The sequence below is a fragment of the Poromitra crassiceps genome (genome assembly GCF_964638095.1).
Source record: "Poromitra crassiceps genome assembly, chromosome: 15".
NCBI classification, from domain to species: Eukaryota; Metazoa; Chordata; class Actinopteri; order Beryciformes; family Melamphaidae; genus Poromitra; species Poromitra crassiceps.
Window position 1 is genome coordinate 12,792,050 of NC_139634.1, and position 18,784 is coordinate 12,810,833.

The following is an 18,784-nucleotide window of genomic DNA, read 5'->3' on the forward strand; positions in this document are numbered from 1 at the left end:
ATTACTCTAAATATGGCTTAAAAAGGGGGAAAAAAAAACTCAATCCGCCTCCCCTTGCTAGACCTCCCCTATTTCGGAACTCTGGCTACGGCCCTGTGACTGTGTAGAGGAATTACAAAAACCATACAGCGAAAATCGGTGACTTGCAAATCAGCAGCCAAGTACTTCTGTTATAGCACCAGATAAAAGCCATCCATGTTGCTTTCCGTGATAAGCCGATTGATTTCCACCTAGCACGAAGATAATTGAATAACGCAATAGGTCTGTCTAACGATGATAAAACCCACGCACTCCCATAGGTGACATTAAATGTATTTAAAAGACATGGACCGATGGGCTTATTTGGTATCTCGCTGGCTTATAGATGCACAACCTTGGCTCACACTGGCAGCTGCCATCAACAGTAACAAACGGACTAGACAGAGAGCGCGGCAGAGAGATGCCTGTCCAGATTGAGGACAGAGAAGAATCAAAGGAAAAGGACGCAGATAATGTCTGACATTTCTGCTAACACCAAAGAGATCCCTATCTTCCAGATGAATGCTTGAGCTGACGTATTTTGATTGGGCCATCCTCACCGACAGCTGGGGCTGCCGAAAGGCCAGAGTATGGCACATTCTTACAAAACTGTCTCATATGGCTTTTGTATTCTCATTCTCATTTGTATTAATCAAACAACAAACAAACATATTTGATTAATAAATTGTTTAATTTGAGTAATAAAATAACTTTTTGTTATGGGTTTGATAAGATTTTCCATGTCGGTGCAAACACACTGGAAATGGAACCGACTCTCTCCATCGAACCCTCTCTCTCTCTCTCTCTCTCTCTCTCTCTCTCTCTCTCAATCCCAAGCCCGCAGGAACAGCTCTGGGCCGTGAAGCAAATTGTACAGTACATGGTGGCCAAGCTCGGTATTGCAAGTCACGTGACGCCCTGCAGCCCATCCACTTACATGGGGAAAGCAGCAGCTGTAAAACTTAGCAACATTTTTTCTGGGTGTCACTCAAAGTCAAAAATGACTCTTTTGATGATCAAGTTTTATATTCTGGGCCATGTTTTTAGAAGCCACCAAGAGGCGTTTTCTGGAGCTCCCTCTCTCTCTATAGCTCTCTGGCCACTATAACTCTGGGCCAGGGGACAAGAAGACATGCACACATGATGTTGGACCGCACATCACGGAAGTTAAACCAGGAAGAAAAACCCCTTCAATATGCTTCCTGCGCCAATCAGCAACTTACGTCCAAATGAATGGGTGGGCGTATCCTAATCCTATACCTTCTCGGCCTGTCCAGTTTCTTTAATACATCCATGCTCAATCTCAATTCACTGACGCCCTCGCCCTCTCGCTTCTTTCTGGAGATGGGGGAGGAGCCTAAGCCATGTTTCATGCTCAAACGGACGGATGGACGGACACACACGTCACTTATACAAGTGGCTGCACTGCTTACAAATACAAGGGAAGGAAATGGTAAATTCTTGAATAAGAACAATGAATTACTTAATTTAGTACAACTGTGTGACCGTATTCATTGCATGACAGCTTATTGTTGTTGCGGCAGAAATGGGAAAGATAAATAAATAATTCATCGTGCGTGAGTCATTTTGTCAGACTGTCAGATAACAGAACTATTCAGCATTTTGAATAAGATGAAATCATAGAGGAATCCTGAGGGCAGAAGGCTGCAGAGATCTGCATGGAGATATGTGGAATATGATAATAGAAGATATGTTCAGCAGTTTATGGGTCACACAGATGGGCAGACCTGAAGCAGACACTTGCCAGGTTGCTTATAAAGAATAATTCATGGCGCGACTTTGTGCACACATCCAGTGTCTCTCCCTCTCCCTCTCTCTCTCTCTCTCTCTCTCTCTGTCACACACACAGGCATATGGCGGAAAATGTATGTAAGATGTAGCCTACTTAATGTAGAATCTACACAGAGAGAGATAAACATGTACTGAAAATAATGTACTTCATACACAGTCGTACACACATACACATGCACACCTACACTCACACTGATCAGCAGAAATTGACAGTCATACATGCAGAAAAATGGATGTTCTTAAGCGATAAGTTCACCCAAAAATGAAAATTTAGTCATCATTACTACTACTCACCCCCATGCTGATGGAAGGACGGGTGACTTTTTTTTTTTACTACACAAAACATTCGTGGAGTTTCACAGCAAAACACCGTTGCAGAATTGGGGCTCCACCTGGTGGTCTGCCAGAACTTATTTTTTTTCCTCAAACAGTTTTACATAATATACACATTAACCATGAGGACTTACTAGGCTTGGGCCGATTTTCGGAAATATTGCGATATTTGAGAAATAACATGATTTTGAAAATTGACTTTCGGAGGCTGACTACCGGGCTTAGTTTTCAAGCCAGAGTGAAGTTTCTGGTATCATATGAAAGTAGAAGACTGAATGGCATTGATTATTTGGTACTACTAACCATGTCATGCTAGCTTGTCAGGAAGGCAGTTAAATAACACTCCAAAGTTAGGCTAAATCGGGTAAAACATTTTCAAAGAGGTCCTCTTTTTCACAGCCTAATTTTGGCAGGTGTGTGGGATGCAATAGCATCAGAATATATTGCATGGTTAAATCAGGTAGGCTTGAACCCCTAATGCACACTTGAACATGCAGTACATTAGCAAGAACTACCTAAAATGATGTAAACCATCTTTGGAAAATAAATATTTAACCTGTACTTTGTTTAGTTTGGCTCATGTCTCATCCACTAACATGGTGGAGGTGGGACTCGTGACCTATACTGGGACCAGCCACCAGGGCGGCAAATCCAGATGTTTTGGCTTCACTTTTAGAGAGCTGATATCCTGTCCATTCATATACAGTCAATGAGTCGGACTCAGAAGTCTACAGTATGCATGGTGTGAGAGATGTGTACTGGTCCACACACACACACACACACACACACGCGCGCGCACACAAACATGCAAAATGACATACAGTACTGGAATGAACTTGATTGTTGTGAAGGCAACTGCACTGTTAGGAAGAGGCGATCCGTTTTCAGTGGAATGCTATAAGGCTATTAGTCAAAATCATCGTTTCACATGGAGATAGAATTATGTGGGGAAAATAACATCTTTCAAATTGTGCAGAAACCAGTGTCCCATTTGCATCATCATCACCCATGAAATTAAATCTTCACAAGATTTGCTCTGAGTTGATAGAAAATGGGTGCAGGTGCAAATAAGCATTTAGCAAAAAAATAAAAGGAAAAAAATCTTCAGAGAGGTCTGTCATAAAAAAATAATTGAGGACAAGGACATCTTAGTATTAATATACACACATACATTTTATGCATTGGTTGCATCTGATCGAGGATGTACTGTAGGAAAGAGTTTCACTGTGGGAGTGACCTAAAATCAAGCTAGGTTTGAGCTATTACTGGAAAGGGAATCAACCAGTGAGTCCTAAATGTAGATATTTAGACCCTTCATGGTACAGCAGTATTACGGAAAGTGCAACAAGGAGTTGTTTCTTTGCACATCCTTCTGAGACAAACACCAGAGCACAAGATCTGTACTGTTGGTGTTGAGTGTCCTGCCCAAGGACACTTCAGATATGGACACATTGAATACTGCCTCTCTAACCACCAGGGCACCATGGGCATGTAAACTTCAATGCCTACCCAAAATGTGGCTACGAAAAAATTAATAAAAATAGAGAGCCAAGAACACCAAATCTTCACATCTTCCAAAAATAAAAGAGGCCAATGCAGACTAGCTCAGGAAAATGGAGACGTACAGAACAGTGCAGTGCAGTATTTCCATAAATCTTTCAATCCGCTTTTTCCTCCTATTTTCAAAAATCTTTTTATTGAGATTTTCCATGAAATCCTTTTTGATCATGTGCAATCCTTCCTCAGTACCTGCAGTAGCTGCCCACCATTATCTCTGCACAATTGTCCACTTGGCATGAACAATGTGTCACACATGATTCTGCTCAACATTTCCAAGCTGGACAAATTGGGCTAAGGTGCCAGCTATTAAGCATGGGAAGGCTAATCAGTTTAGCAGAATGCTGAGGATTATGCAATCAAAGTGGACTTGCTGTTCTCTTTAACCAACATATATGCAGAGGACAACGCTGCTGTTGCTCTCATTATCTGAGCTATAGTTGGGCTTATTCATTTAGGAAAATCATCTTGTTATGCTCACTGTTTTCCACGGGGCTGTTGTGAAGAAACTGTCCAATTAAGTGTGGATTTGGTGGCACGTGTTCTCACATCAGGGTCCCAGAGTCTCACCTTATCTGCAGGCTCGTGTGTGGCAGGGTGTGAGGCTTTTAGGCCAGCACGTTGAAATCACCTCCCTCAGCTAATTGTATTGCACATTCCGTGTGTGCATGTGATAACAAGAAAGACAGAGTGTGCACACACGTGTGTATGTGAGAGAGAGAGAGATCAGATAGAGAGAGACGGTGTAGCCTAGGCAGAGAGGTGTGTGTGTGTGTGTGTGTTTGTGTGTTTGTGTGTGTGTGTGTGTGTGTGTGTGTGTGTGTGTGTGTGTGTGTGTGTGTGTGTGTGTGTGTGTGTAAGTAAAGTAAGTAGTTGACTAGTCACCGGAGATATATCATATTTGTTCACCCAATAAAAATGATCAATTCTTGAGACTGTTTACAATGAGCCGCTAAACCCTAGAGACTTGTCTGAGATAACAACACAGACAAGTCTTTCTATCTTTAAATACCTTAAGTACTGTTTATTTAACATGGCATAACGTAAAAAAAATATTGTTCACACAAATATAGTTCAATGTATTTATTTATTTGGATGCAGTATATTGTTTTCTTCCTAAAACCACAGATGAACGATTAGTCGACTTTGATGCAGTGTTGACTATTGGTTTTGATAGTTGACTACCGTAGTCTGTGAAACCCCTTCGGTGTAGAGCACATTTTTGCTAAAAAGCCAGTCTGCATGAAGTCACCCTATGGAAAGCACAATACTGTAGTCAACATGTGTTCCTCCATGGATATGCATTGGTGTCATCAGGTTTAGCAGTCCTCTTTGACACTGCAATTGAAAATGACTCCAAGACCTGGTGACATTTGGGATTCAGGAGGACATGAGTTACAATTAAATCACCTCTAGAAGTCTCTGCTGCACAGACTGCAAAATAAACCTTCCCCCCGGGAGTTCGCTGGATATTTCAACCCATTTTGACCACAGAGATGCTACAGAAGTGGTAATAATACTAAATGAATGTGATTTAAGTAGGCACGGCCCGAGAGTAGATTAATCTGCCTACTGATTCAGCTAGCTGCTATCCATTGCTCTTGATATCCTTCTCTTGTATATTGTCTCATTTTAAATTTCCTCTCATAAAAGACCATTCTGAGCTGTCATTTTCAATCCAAAAAACGCTGTGTTAAAGGATTCCAGTTATTTTCAACCTGGGCCTTTGTTTCTAGCATCATGACGATTGATTTTGTTCAAAATTCCTTCGCTTACTTCAATGTAGAGCTTTATACACCTCCAAACTCCAATCTGTAACAGTTGAAACCAGAAAGCGATTAAAATGTCCTTTCAACACGATAACACCCACGCTGGAATAGGACCAGCCTATACCCACATTTCCCATTATCCATTTGCCATGAAGCGTCTGTATATTGCGGTGTAAGCTGTTTTATTTTAACGACTGACTGTGAAAAGGTGTTTACATCGACCTCCTAGTGGTAAGTACAAGTAGGACATGTGCCCACGCCCCACGCAAGCGGCAATGTTCACACTGAACATACATGTAGCAGCAAATCCACCCGCACTGGGGGTCCAAGGTAATGAAAATCATAAGTACAGTATCAGTCATATTGACACACTCACAAAAAGCAGGAAATGCAAGAAATACTCACGCATACAGATCATATACTGTTTCAGGTTATTATATTTCAGCTTATTATATAGGCTAATGTATAATTTATCAATCAGTGACTGACGGTTTGGGGGAGTTATAATTTAGCAGCAGTAAGATATGTTTTTACTGCAGTGTTTCAGATCAAAGGATTGCCTTCTGTCACTGAACATACTGTACGGCCATTTGTATTTTAGTACAATTCCTTATAATGATCTATTTCATTGTTAGCAGAGCAGTGGCTTAAAGTCATAGGGCCATATATTACTAGTGCAAGGGCAAATCTGTGCTAGTTTCACTCAAAATATACATTTTTTCCTTTTAATTACCACTGGGTCTTTGAAACACATCCTTTGATGTACTGACCCAGTGGTCTGGGGGTGTAAGATATGGCCCATACAGTCTTGAAAATGGTCTCGCATTGGTCTGGTCTCAGCGTCCCCCCCCCCCCCCCCCCCAAACCGGTCTTGGTCTCGGTCTGTGTCCAACCCAACCAGTGCGGTCTGGGTCTTGACAGGTGTTATTGTGATAATTGCTCACAGCTATAGTTAAAGCTATGTGTAGCTGCAGTGTCAGTGTTATTGTGTTGGAAGGACATGATTTAATGGCTTTTTGGATTCCGCCGTTGGAGAGATGACCACTCTCTGGCCCCGTGTTTGTGTGTTGGACAGCAGCTCTGTCAGCAGCCTGGAGGTATGCAAGCTCCACAGTGAAGTAAGTGATGACATTTCAAATAATGAATCATCACACTGGCAAACATGAGGAAAATAAGGCCCCGTTGACAATAGCCAAAATGAGCCTTTAGTAAAAGTTTCCCTGGTGTAACTCAGTGTTCAAACTTGCCATTTTCAAAGTAATTCTTGTTTCTTTTCAGAAGAGTTAATGTAATGCAACAAGTCTGTGACATAAAAAAAGATCTGTTTGGCTATAAAATGATTAGCCTGGTTAAAATAAAGTGACCTCACATTAAAGTGACGTCACATCCTCTTTCGCTCTAGGTATCAGCAGAGTGCATGTGAGTGCATGATGCGATCAGGATGCTTTACCAGGCCCACTTTCTATTGCTGATTGATTAAACAAATACACAAATAAATAGCGGTTCAAGCAAGTCGTTTCATGAAAGATTTGGGTGTCTGGTAGGTCTTCCCTGGGTGCACAAGGACTGATGCGTTGCACACATCCGTCTGTTTGGAATACATAGAAGACTAGTTACCATGATAAGACACAAGTAACAAACAAAATAACATCTACAGAAAATCCAAGGGAGAAGTCACAGTAGTGGACAGTGGACACACATTTGATTTGATTGACAGTGTGTGGAAGTTCTCTTTGGGGAGTGCAGTACAGAAACACCACCACTTCAATGTGAATAATCCTTGGAGTGAATCTTGGAGTGTACATTGACAATAAACTAGACTGGGCTAAGAACTCTGATGCACTCTACAAGAAGGGGCAAAGCCGTCTCAACTTTCTGAGACGGCTGAGGTCCTTCAACGTCTGCCGGACCATGCTGAGGATGTTCTATGAGTCGGTGGTGGCCAGTGCCTTCCTGTATGCTATTGTGTGCTGGGGCAGCAGGCTGAAGGCAGCGGATGCCAACAGACTCAACAAAGTGATCCGTAAGGCCAGGGACATTGTGGGGCTGGATCTGGGCTCTCTGACTGCGGTGTCAGAGAAGAGAACGTTGTCCAGGCTACGCTCCATCATGAGCAATGACTCGCACCCACTCCACGGCGTGCTAGTCAAACATAGGAGTACGTTCAGTGAGAGACTGATTCCACCTAGATGCAATACGGAGAGGCACAGGAAATCATTCCTGCCTGTGGCCATTGGTCTATTTAATGCCTCTCTTAAAAGAGCACCTCGGAGACGCTCAGTCTCCCTGAGACTGAGCCAGCCGATAGGCTAACTGTGCCTGGCTGAGCCACGTGTAACGTATAGGGCAAGCCGACTTAATATAAGTCCAGGGTGCAATAATGATAATTGGCACGGAATGTATACTTACTCTACGTATTTTGCTTACTTAGACATATTCTACTTATTTTTGCTTCTATCGCATTTACTACTGTTATTCTATGCTATGTTGTGTTCTTATTCTGCTTATTTTGCTTAATATCGCATTTACTACTGTTTATTTTATGCTATGTGTGTTCTGTGAGCGAGTCTTTCTGATTCTGATTCTGAATCCTGCTTGAGCATCAGTGTGTCCCAACCACACCGAGGATCAAAGAACAATCCTTCCAAAATACAAGATCTCCACTTTGGAGGAGGGTGGTGGGTTAGGGATGGCTCTGGCCTGGCCATACAAGACAATGTGTGCCCAGGTCCCAAGGTGGTGGAGCCACTGTGAGAGTCTGACTCAGGCACAGTTCATTAATAACACAATAAACATCTGTGAAGGGAAGTACTCACATAGCATTAGCGGGTACTATCTCTGCGTAGGGCTAAAGGCACAAGCGTTTTCCTGTTCCGACCTTTTTTTAACCTTCTCCAAAAGGCCTGTCTCTTTATATTTCCAGTGCTTCTTGCGTTGCCTTTTTGTTCCCAGCATCCATATTGTCACAGCTCCTTTCATTTCTACATATTTATTTATTTATGGAGGCCGGCAGGTGGATTTTCCTTCATCTTTTATCCCTCCGTCTGTTTGCGGTTATGGCACTGACAGTGCCCTCGGGCTGTGCTTCCTCTTTCTGTTCCATACAAGCTGTTTACATATCGATCGGCTTGCTTGGATATACCCAGAAGTTTGCATGCATTCCCTGTGACCTTTTCGTGACCTTTTGAACTAATAATCTGCATGTTTTGTATGCTGTTCGTCTTTTATTTATTGTATTGACTTTTTTTTTCTATTTGTCAAAAGGAGAGCTGAATTTGCATTTTTCCATATTCTGTTTGATTCTCTTTGAAGAAAGACGGATGAAAACAGAGGATGGGGAGGGGGAGGGGGTGATTAGCAGTCTTCACAAAGCCACTGCAGGCATTATGGATTGGAGCCTGGCAACGTCTCTCTGTACACATATAATGTCTTGGTCTATTTTCAATAATGAAGACTACTTAACAGCCAACGCCCAGTTCAGGTCATATCACAGTGCACGCCCCCTTTCTTTGAGGTTGTATAACCCATTCATTGTTAGGCTCGCCCCCTTTCTCTGATGCCGTCTCCTCACCCATTCACAGTTTACCACACATGTGGCAATAACCAATCAGCCCAAGCTATTCCTTTCCAGCTGATCCCAATCAGCGTAGTATATCAGGGTCCATGTTTTACTCTGTTTGCTATGTGCTGTGTATGTGCAATGTGTCATTCTCAGTTGCTGATCATCATCGCTGAAGCAGTTGTTTTCGCCCCACCTCCTCCCCTGACCACCACCATCGGTGATGACTCCTGATTGAATAATTCCCTATGGGGGATTTCCTATCCTATTCTTCACTGATGACGCCCTCTCATTATCTCAGGAGAGCGTCGTCATATCATGGAGTCATACGCCAAAATTAATTTGTTGTATCATTAAAGCTTGTTAAACTTTCTACTAGTCTCTCATGATTGAAATGTAGTTAGGTCACATCTACATCTGATCATTTGTGTGTAAAAGACACTTAAATGTATGACGGCCATGACGTTAAGTGAAAACAATCACCAGCATCATCAACAATCACCAGCATGCTCACCTAATCCATTGACACATTTTAAGTGTAGCTGCCTTCATTTGTGACAGGAAATAAGGCATCCAAGTGTTGCCATTAATCCTGCAATCTGATGTGATTATGGCAGATCTCAAATGTGTCAACATTGCACACCATGATTGGTTCATATGGCAGTTAAGCATGCATGCACACTAAAATGCTTAGAAGAAAAGGGCACATTATTTCACTGTTTGGGAGTGCTCAAAGGTGCAGTCATTTTTGGGAAGATATTATGCAGAACATCTCCCAGATGGTGGGTAAGGAGGTTGTTATGTATTTTGGGTATACATCCATTGCAATTACCGTATAATTCTAAGCAGTCAATGCTGGTAGATTTGGGACTTCTTCAGGCCAGGAGAATGATCGCTCTCTTTTGGAGGAATATGCAAGTGCCCTCTGAGCTTGTGCTTGAAGGAGATTGCAACCTGTCTTGCTTTAGAGAGACTGACGTTTATTGTGAGAGGAAAGGGAAAACAAATCATCAACATATGGAAACCTTTCTTAGAATTCTTAGAAAATGAGAATATCCAACTACCATGAATGTCATGATTGGCTTCTGCTGCCTTTTGTCATTTGTTTATTTGTGTTTCCTTTCTTTTCATGTTATGTGGCCTTCACTGTCTACTTGTTTGATTATCTTTTCGATGTGTGAAAAATTCCAATAAAATATTGTAAAGAAGAAGAAGAAAAAAAGCATGCGTGCACAGAAATGTATGAGCGGTGCTAATATGTGTGACTTGACTTTGCACACTGCGTGGAGGCAGAAGCTAATTGGAGGCAGAGCCGACGATGCTCCTGGTTGTAATTGAATTTAGGTTTGGATCAATGCAACTAGGCCTTGTGTCATCAAGTGAACTCAATTCACAAACTCAGAGTTACTCTAGTTTGTTGCTACGTAATGAAATTTTGATGGTGACCGTGGCACTGGGCGCCCGCGGTGTGGAATCGCTGAGTAACACTGCTGCAGCCGATGACTCCAGCCTTGTCTTGGGGCTGAGCTCCACCATCCGGCCTTGAAACCCACAGAATTGGAATGGGAAATAATTCATGATAGAGCATGTAAAGTCAGCTCATAAATCCAACAGCGAAACACAGTGATGTACAACATAGGCTTAAGGGAACAAACCAGTGATTGAAAGGGTTTTATTGCACTCAAAAAACTCTGTTGCCTGCAGGTGTGCACTGGAAGAGAGGGGGGGGGGGGGGGCGGCGGGTGCATGTGGCTAAATTGTCAGTCCCACTGTCCAGATTAAAACCCATCCCATAACTTGTCCAACCAGGGTTATGAACCATAAACTATGTTATGTACCATAAACTATGCGCAGTAGGCTGGCACAGACTGTCCTTCAACCATAGGACCCGCGTATGTCTGCAAAGCATCCGGCCTGCTCAATTGCCCTTAAACAAGAAGCTGAGCATCTCTGAGGGTGCTGATCTGGATCTGACCCTGAAGTGTGACTTCGGTGGAAGAGAAGCCAAACAGGAAGTTTAATTGTAAAAGATCAATAACGCATCATCACTGATAATAGTATACCACTAGTAAGTTGTAGGTTAATAGCAGTTGGAGCGATCTAAAATAACTACATTTAATAGCTTGCGAGAACAATCCATTGCACTTTGAAAATCAGGCCATATTCAGTCTCCGGTATTTACGTAATGAGGAGGAGGAGGAGAAAACAATGAGACAGCATCCAAGTTAAAGTGAGCCTAGTTGACAGCGTGGCCTCCTGTTCCCAGTGAGGACAGCAGCCGGATTGATTCATCTGACTTGAGAGTCTGGCCATTTATCTCGGTCAGTCATATCTGATCTATGGCTGTCAAGTGGAGACGGGCTCCTCAGACAAATAAACTGCTCAGAGAGCGAGAGACGCCTCTACTGGGTTTCTACTACGCCAGAGCATTTCCCTATCTAGCCCAGCATGTGTGTCTACAGAAATGGCCAGTTTTCTAACAATATGATGCAATGAAAAAAATAAGACTGCTGTGTCTGTGTCTTTCATCCGCAAGACATCAGCAATTATGCACACTTTGCTTGTCCCCTGCCTTGCTGCTTGCTATACTGCTGCTGTCTTGACACAAAAGCAAGCATGCATCTTTGTCTGACTTGTCTCTGTCTTGAATGATAGAGTGCTGGATGCAAATCTGTAGAGTGATGCACATGGTCTGTTCATGATGTACTGTAAGGTCCTGAACCATATCTGTCAACGTGCACAGGGTTACTATCTTAGCTGGCGTCTTTCTTTACCAATGCCCCTGAGAAGTCTTGTGTGGTTGCAGACCGAATTTCAGCCCACGAAGACCGACCTCCATACTCCATATTCTCATATCTGATCAGCCCGTGACGTCAGTTATGATGTATGACGTCAGTTATGACGTCAGCCATCATCACCAGTTTCATCCTAGTATATATAGTAGTTGCCATGCTATTTGTTGAATAAAGCCGCTGGCTAAATCTTACCAACTGGTCTCTTGTGATTGAAATAAGGCACATACTACAATCTTAATGTTACGCTTTGCAGTGTTCAAAGTCAACACTAAGATTTGTGCTTGATTGTGCTCGACCAATCTGGGGATATTCCATTGGTTTTGCACAATGCTAAACATTTGTGCACCTATGGCCATTTGCAGCCACCAACTCTCCAAACATGTAAAGCATAACAATTTGTAGTCGTCGTAAAACAATTTCAGCAGTTCAGTTGTACAAATTAAGTACAAATAGTAAGACAATAGTGGATGAAAAAAAAAACTGCTCCATATTATACAGCTGGAGCAGAATGCTGTTGGTCCAATCATTATATTCTCCATGGAAAAACAAAACTAAAACTAAAATTATATATTGGGAAAAAAAGGAATAGTTCACTAAAAAAAGGGGGAAACAGAAAAAAAAGTGTTCTTCCCTTGGCACAGGCACTCAACACTGTCGCTCCAATTTAGAAAGCTGTGAGTTGATCCTTTTGACCGTGTCTTTGGCTACCTGGGCCATTTCTAAGCCACTGATGAGAATCCTCGAGGGGCCCTCATTAAGCCGTTGCTCCAATTAAGCTGCGCTCATCTTCCCGCAGCACAATCCCTCTGTACCACAGCACACACATCCTCCAACAGTGGATTACTCTCGTCAGTGGATTACTCTCATCAGTGGGTGGGTGGAAAACAACGTCGTTGGTAAGTCAGAGGAAGAGGTTAGCATTAATTGTGTTAGCTGTCGGCAGCCACTCCTCAATTGTCTGCTAGTGATGATGATGGATGCATTTGAGTTGAAAGGAGAAGATTTTAAACAATACTAAAGTTGTAGTCGGCACAAATGTGTTAATCTCTAAGGGTGATCACACAAATATTAGGGATCAGTCCAGTACAAATCTATGGCTTAGCAACCGGAAACCAATACTAAACTTTGATGTAGTGAGATAAATACAACTGGCTTAAAAAAAAATCCTGACATACATTCTTCGCTCCTCTGTCACAGTTGAATCATTTGTGATGAATCAAATTGCAGTAAGAATGGGCATGGCTGTATGATGTGTTGTCTTCACATCTCATTCACTTGAACTGAATTCAGGCAGGTAATATCCTTCCCTTGGTTCCCTAAACTCTACATTCTACACACTGCATTTAAAATGATACATTCAGGTAAGCCCATTGGCAACACAACAGCAATTTCAAAGGGTTTTTAAGGCGAGGTTTTCACTCTGACAAGAATCATTATAATAAAATAAAATAATTGTGATCCTGCAGAACAAAGGGGTATTCTTAGAAAGGTTCCCCAGTATAAATTTCAGTGGAACTAACTCATCTTTGATCGATGCTGAGCACCGCAGTTTAAAGAAGGCAAGGACCTGAATCTCTGAGGCTCTGAGGGAAGCGTCCTGGCCTAAAAATGACAGCACCCTTCAGCAATAAACTCGGCAATATGAATTCATAATTCCTGTTCATATGTTTTGTCAGGTATTTTATATTTCGTATAATTCCAAACTCTGCCACTCATGAATGGCTTTTATTGGTAAACCTGCTAAACAGTATGTTACAGTTATGTATGTCGGAACTGACATATGCATGCGTGTAAATATATACAGTATATACATAATTAGACCCCTGCCACAAAAAATAAATGTTTTTCTTCTTGTTCCTTCAGTTGAATGTTTGTTTGTTTATTTATTTATTTGCCTTTATTTATACACGGAAATGCCCTTGAGAGTGAACTCTCATTTTGAGCTTCATTGTGCAGAATGAGTCTGTGCAGAGTTTGATACGAGAAAGCTGTTTTCACATTCATCTGCTCAAAGTGGAAAGTTTCTCTGTGCTCACTGAAAAGGCCATTTCCTAAAAGCATTTGGAGCCAATCCCTGTCCAGTATTCAGCAGTTAAATTTTAATAATCAACAATATTGCATACTTATAGATTCTGGGATTTCTAATGAGGGAGAAGGAGTGGCGCAGTCGGTAGCGCTGTCGCCTCACAGTCAGAAGGTCCTGAGTTCGATTCTCGCCTGGGACACTGTGGGCGCTGTGGTTGTGTTCCGCCCCCATATCTTCAGTGCCTACTGCCCAGGTGGGTTATCTCGTTGTAAGGGCCTTTCTCTCTGTGTGGAGTTTGCATGTTCTCCCCGTGCTCCCCCAGGGGCTTCCTCCGTATATAACCCCCCACTAAAAAAAACATGCAGAAGATCAGATCGTCATCGTCATCCGACCAGTGACGACAACATCCGAAGTTGGTCCCCGGGCGCTGTACGAGAAAGCGACCACTGCTCCTGGCCTGCCCCCCGGAGGAAAGGACATGCCTGGATGGGTTAAATGCAGAGGACACTTTTCACCGGCCACCGTCAGCATGAGTGTGTTGTGGCCGCATGCATGTATTGTGGTGTTCGTGTGACAATAAAAGACGGGCTTGTCCGTTACGAGAGTTACGAGAGGTGGAGGCATTTCAAGGATTTTTAACAAGATCATTTAACTTTTTTGTTGAAAAACCATAATCAGACACACATTATTTAATACACATCTTAAAACATGACTTCATGGGGTCTTTAACTCATTGAGTGCCAGCCACTTTTGGAGAACGGACGCTCCCAGTGCCAGAGTTTCAGAGCGTTTTCAGTGATTTCTCGAGGCCCACAGAATATTGTGTGATATTACTATGTAAACACCGAACACGCACAAAGAACGAGGAGACTCTCTTCTATCATCTGCAAAAAAAAGTTTATTGATCCCATTTTCCGTTCTTTAGTTATGAGCCGGAGAAGATAGCTTGATTTAACCAAAAACAGCAATTTTTTTCTAGAAGCTGAGATAATGAGCCTTTTGTGAAATTAAACATTTCAAGCACATCATTGACTCTGAAGCTAATATTTTCTGATATAATGACACCTCAAAAATAATTTCCTTCAATAAAAGAGTGAAAACAAAGGAATTTTGTTTGGCCAAATAATATTTTTTAGCTGCAACCAGCAGCGCTGGCCCCTGCGTGCGCAGACCCTACACCTTCTTGCTGGTCTTGATTTACTGCTGGTGGGCATCAGATAGCCTATTCTAGCTTGTTTGCTCTCTATGCATCGAGCCTGCTGCTGCCTGGGTCTGTGTGTACTGTCAATGGTTGTATGCTGTAGTGCCCTGCGTGCCCCACCCCCCTCCTCCTCCTCCTCCGTGGTGGGAGGAGTGTCTCTGCTGCGGTTTGCTCTGAGTTTGATCTGCACTGAAAAGTCCGCTGCATCCCCCCGCTTTTTTACAGCGTGTCCCCGGCTCCCAGCTGAGAATAATGTAACTTTTCAGAAAGACGCTGGTGTCGCCGTGTCGGCAACTAAATCATATGGATGGGCTATCGCAGCGGACACGGATGGGGCTCAATTGTGGCAGCAGATGACTGCTGTTCACAGGCACAGCTAACGTTATGCTTCAAGCATATCGATGCGATTTCCGTTTCCTCATGACTTCTTCTCTCTTTTCTCCTGGCCTTTGTCTAATCTGGAGAGCACTGTCGCCACCTAAGGGTTCTGTAAAATAGGTTAGACACATTCAATAGCTCCCATATTGTAAGAGGCGATGTAAGAGGCTTAGATCGACATCCCCCCGTCAAAAAACGCAATTGACGAACATGTTCGTCCTTGGCACTCTACGTTACTAAACGAAATGACGAACATGTTCGTCCATGGCAAAGCACTATACAGTACATCCATTTTGGAAAATTATGCTACAATATTTTAAAATGCAAGCAATTTAATCACACATTTAAGTTACTCATAACCTACATACTCATACATACATATTCCTACATACTCATAACCTTGAAGGCATACCTGCTCTTTATGCTGATGTAATTCTGTCAGAATTTACATTCACCCAGCGAGCATTTTTCGGTTGAAAAGACGTTTAAAAAACGTTTAGGGTCAACGTTGAAAAAACGTGCAAGGAAGGTTTGAAAGTGAAAGTTTTTTCACCCACTATTTGCAGACGTTTATTGAACGTTCAGATTTAGACCATATTTCACCAGGATCTTAAATATAAAATTAATCAGCGCACACGGGATTCGAACCCCGCTTTCCCACATTCAAGCCAGTCCACTCTACGCGCTGAGCTATAGACTTTCTTATACTCTATAGAGAGCTGGGCACATATATACGCTATCTCGCACACAACTTGTAGACTACATGATTGTCGACGATCGGGAGGCAAGTTATTTTATGTGATGTGTACGAGACTATTATATTAATGTAACAGACTAAAATTATGTTGTGTGTGTGTGTTGTCTATAGGCTGTAGCCTATGGCTTCAGAGGTTAACTTCATTTAACACCAGAGACTGAGGAGGTACACAGAGCCTCGTATACAGTCTGTTACAATAACATACTAGCGTGCCCAGAGCACCTCGTTCCGCACTTGGTGCAGACCGGTGCAGACTTGCTTTGGTCTAGTCTAGTCAGTCACATGCGCGTTGCTGCAGGAACTGAATTCATTATTTTATAGTATTGCGCTAAACTAGGCTATTACCCATAGTTGTGTCCTGGAAGCTTTTTGCTGGCACCACATAGCCTATATAGTCCCATATTTATGATATTTCATGTGACATAAAATGCGTTGAAATGTAGTTTTCGTATAGACCAGATTTCAACTCTCAGTTACACAATAAAATGGACAAATGCCAATTCACACACTATCAATATTGCCTCTATTCCAAGCTACAACAAATGTTTTAACAATATGATGAACCAAATTGTGTTTTCTTACACGTTGACGTTGTAACCGCATTTTAGCCGGTTGAAAAGAGGGTGAAATTAGGTCTTAGACGTTCAAACCCAATATCACCCAGATTTAAACTAAAAATCAACGTTGAAAAAACGTTTTGTGCTCGCTGGGCATGTTTTGGTTTAGCTTTTACAATTTTGGAATGAAATGCTTCATATGTAGATATGTGTGGCAAGTAAGTGTACCACCAAGCAATTTCCCTTTCTATTATATCACAACATTTTATACTCATTTAAGTTCATTTCCCATGGCTGTCCTTGGAGCAGGTTGGTGCACATATGCATGGGCTTAGCTGCAAAACACTTCCAATCATGGGAGTTGGAAAGCCTCATTAGTGTTTTGCTTGCACCTGTGTTTACCCTGCCTTTTCGACACAAAATGAAATGAATGAAAAGGGTCTATTGAACCAGCAATCTTTCAATTTCCAGGCAGCCTTCCTAACAACCTACTGATTGCTCAATGAAAGACATGCAGTGGATTTCAATTATGGCCAAGAGTTAGATCTCAAGATATACCCTTTGCCAGGAAAACGAGTTAAGCATAGTTCAAGTTGAGTGGCTTCGCTCTTGTTAAGTACTTTTCACGGCTTATTGTTTGCTGTGCCGTTGTGCTCACTATCCGGAAACAACAACAAAACCAAATACACATCAGAAGCAACTTGCATGCTGATGAAATATTTGCATATTATGCCTGCTCCTCCAGCACTTTGTCAACACAGATGTGTAAATAAAATACAATAAGTAAAAAAAAAGGGGGGGGGGGGGATGAACGTGTAAGCTCTTCAATTGCTAGCCTGTTATCTTCCACTGCTGAGCGAAATGACGAGTTAATGAGCCATTCTCTGGCAACCGTTTAGGCAGAAAAATGATCAAGTTGGCCAGGCAGTGAAGGGAGGGACTGCAGTGAAGGGAGGGACTGTGCAGTGAAGGGAGGGACTGTGCAGTGAAGGGAGGGACTGTGCAGTGAAATGAGGGACTGTGCAGTGAAGGGAGGGACTGTGCAGTGAAATGAGGGACTGTGCAGTGAAGGGAGGGACTGTGCAGTGAAGGGAGGGACTGTGCAGTGAAGGGAGGGGCTGTGCAGTGAAGGGAGGGGACTGTGCAGTGAAGGGAGGGACTGTGAAGGGAGAGACTGTGCAGTGAAGGGAGGGGACTGTGCAGTGAAGGGAGGGGCTGTGCAGTGAAGGGAGGGACTGTGCAGTGTGCATTATGTCTGACGGGTCTTTTCTGCGGTGCCTATGTTCTTCCTTGGACTGACATTTCTTTAAGGAGGTTTATCTTGGATGTGACTCTACATGTCTGCTCACTTGTGTTTCTCTTGTTTTCTTTCAGACCCTGGAGGAAGTGACCTGTGAATAGAGTCATACTGGGGATTTTGTAAAGGACCTCCTTGCTTCAATACCAGTGTGGACGTGTGATATTGGGAAGCCCAGCAGGTATGTAAACTCAATACTCATTCATATCTGCTTGTTATTGTTGGTGCTGCATGTTATTTTATTTTTTCTGTTTTTTACAGCGTTCTCGGGCAAAAGAAAATAAGAATACACATAAATGGCCAACCATTATTAAAGTCACAATACATAACGGATACATCATGAACCCAACACACACACACACACACACACACACACACACACACACACACACACACACACACACACACACACACACACACACACGGAGTGGGGAGTATGAAGTGCATCTATCATTTATCAATAATAATAATTTTAAAAAGTTTCCAGCATTGATGCTCCAAATTCTGATTAATAGGAGGAAAAATGAAATGAAACAGCCCTTCATGTCAAAATGAAGAACGATTTCTCAACTTTGAGGTTTCCAAGGGGCAGTTATCTGACATCAACATGATGACATACAAGTTATATAACAGCATTTCAATCATAAGAGACCAGTGGGTAAAATTTGAAAAGCGAGCTTTATTCACAAATGGCATGGCAACTAATTCTTTGTCATGGCAACTAA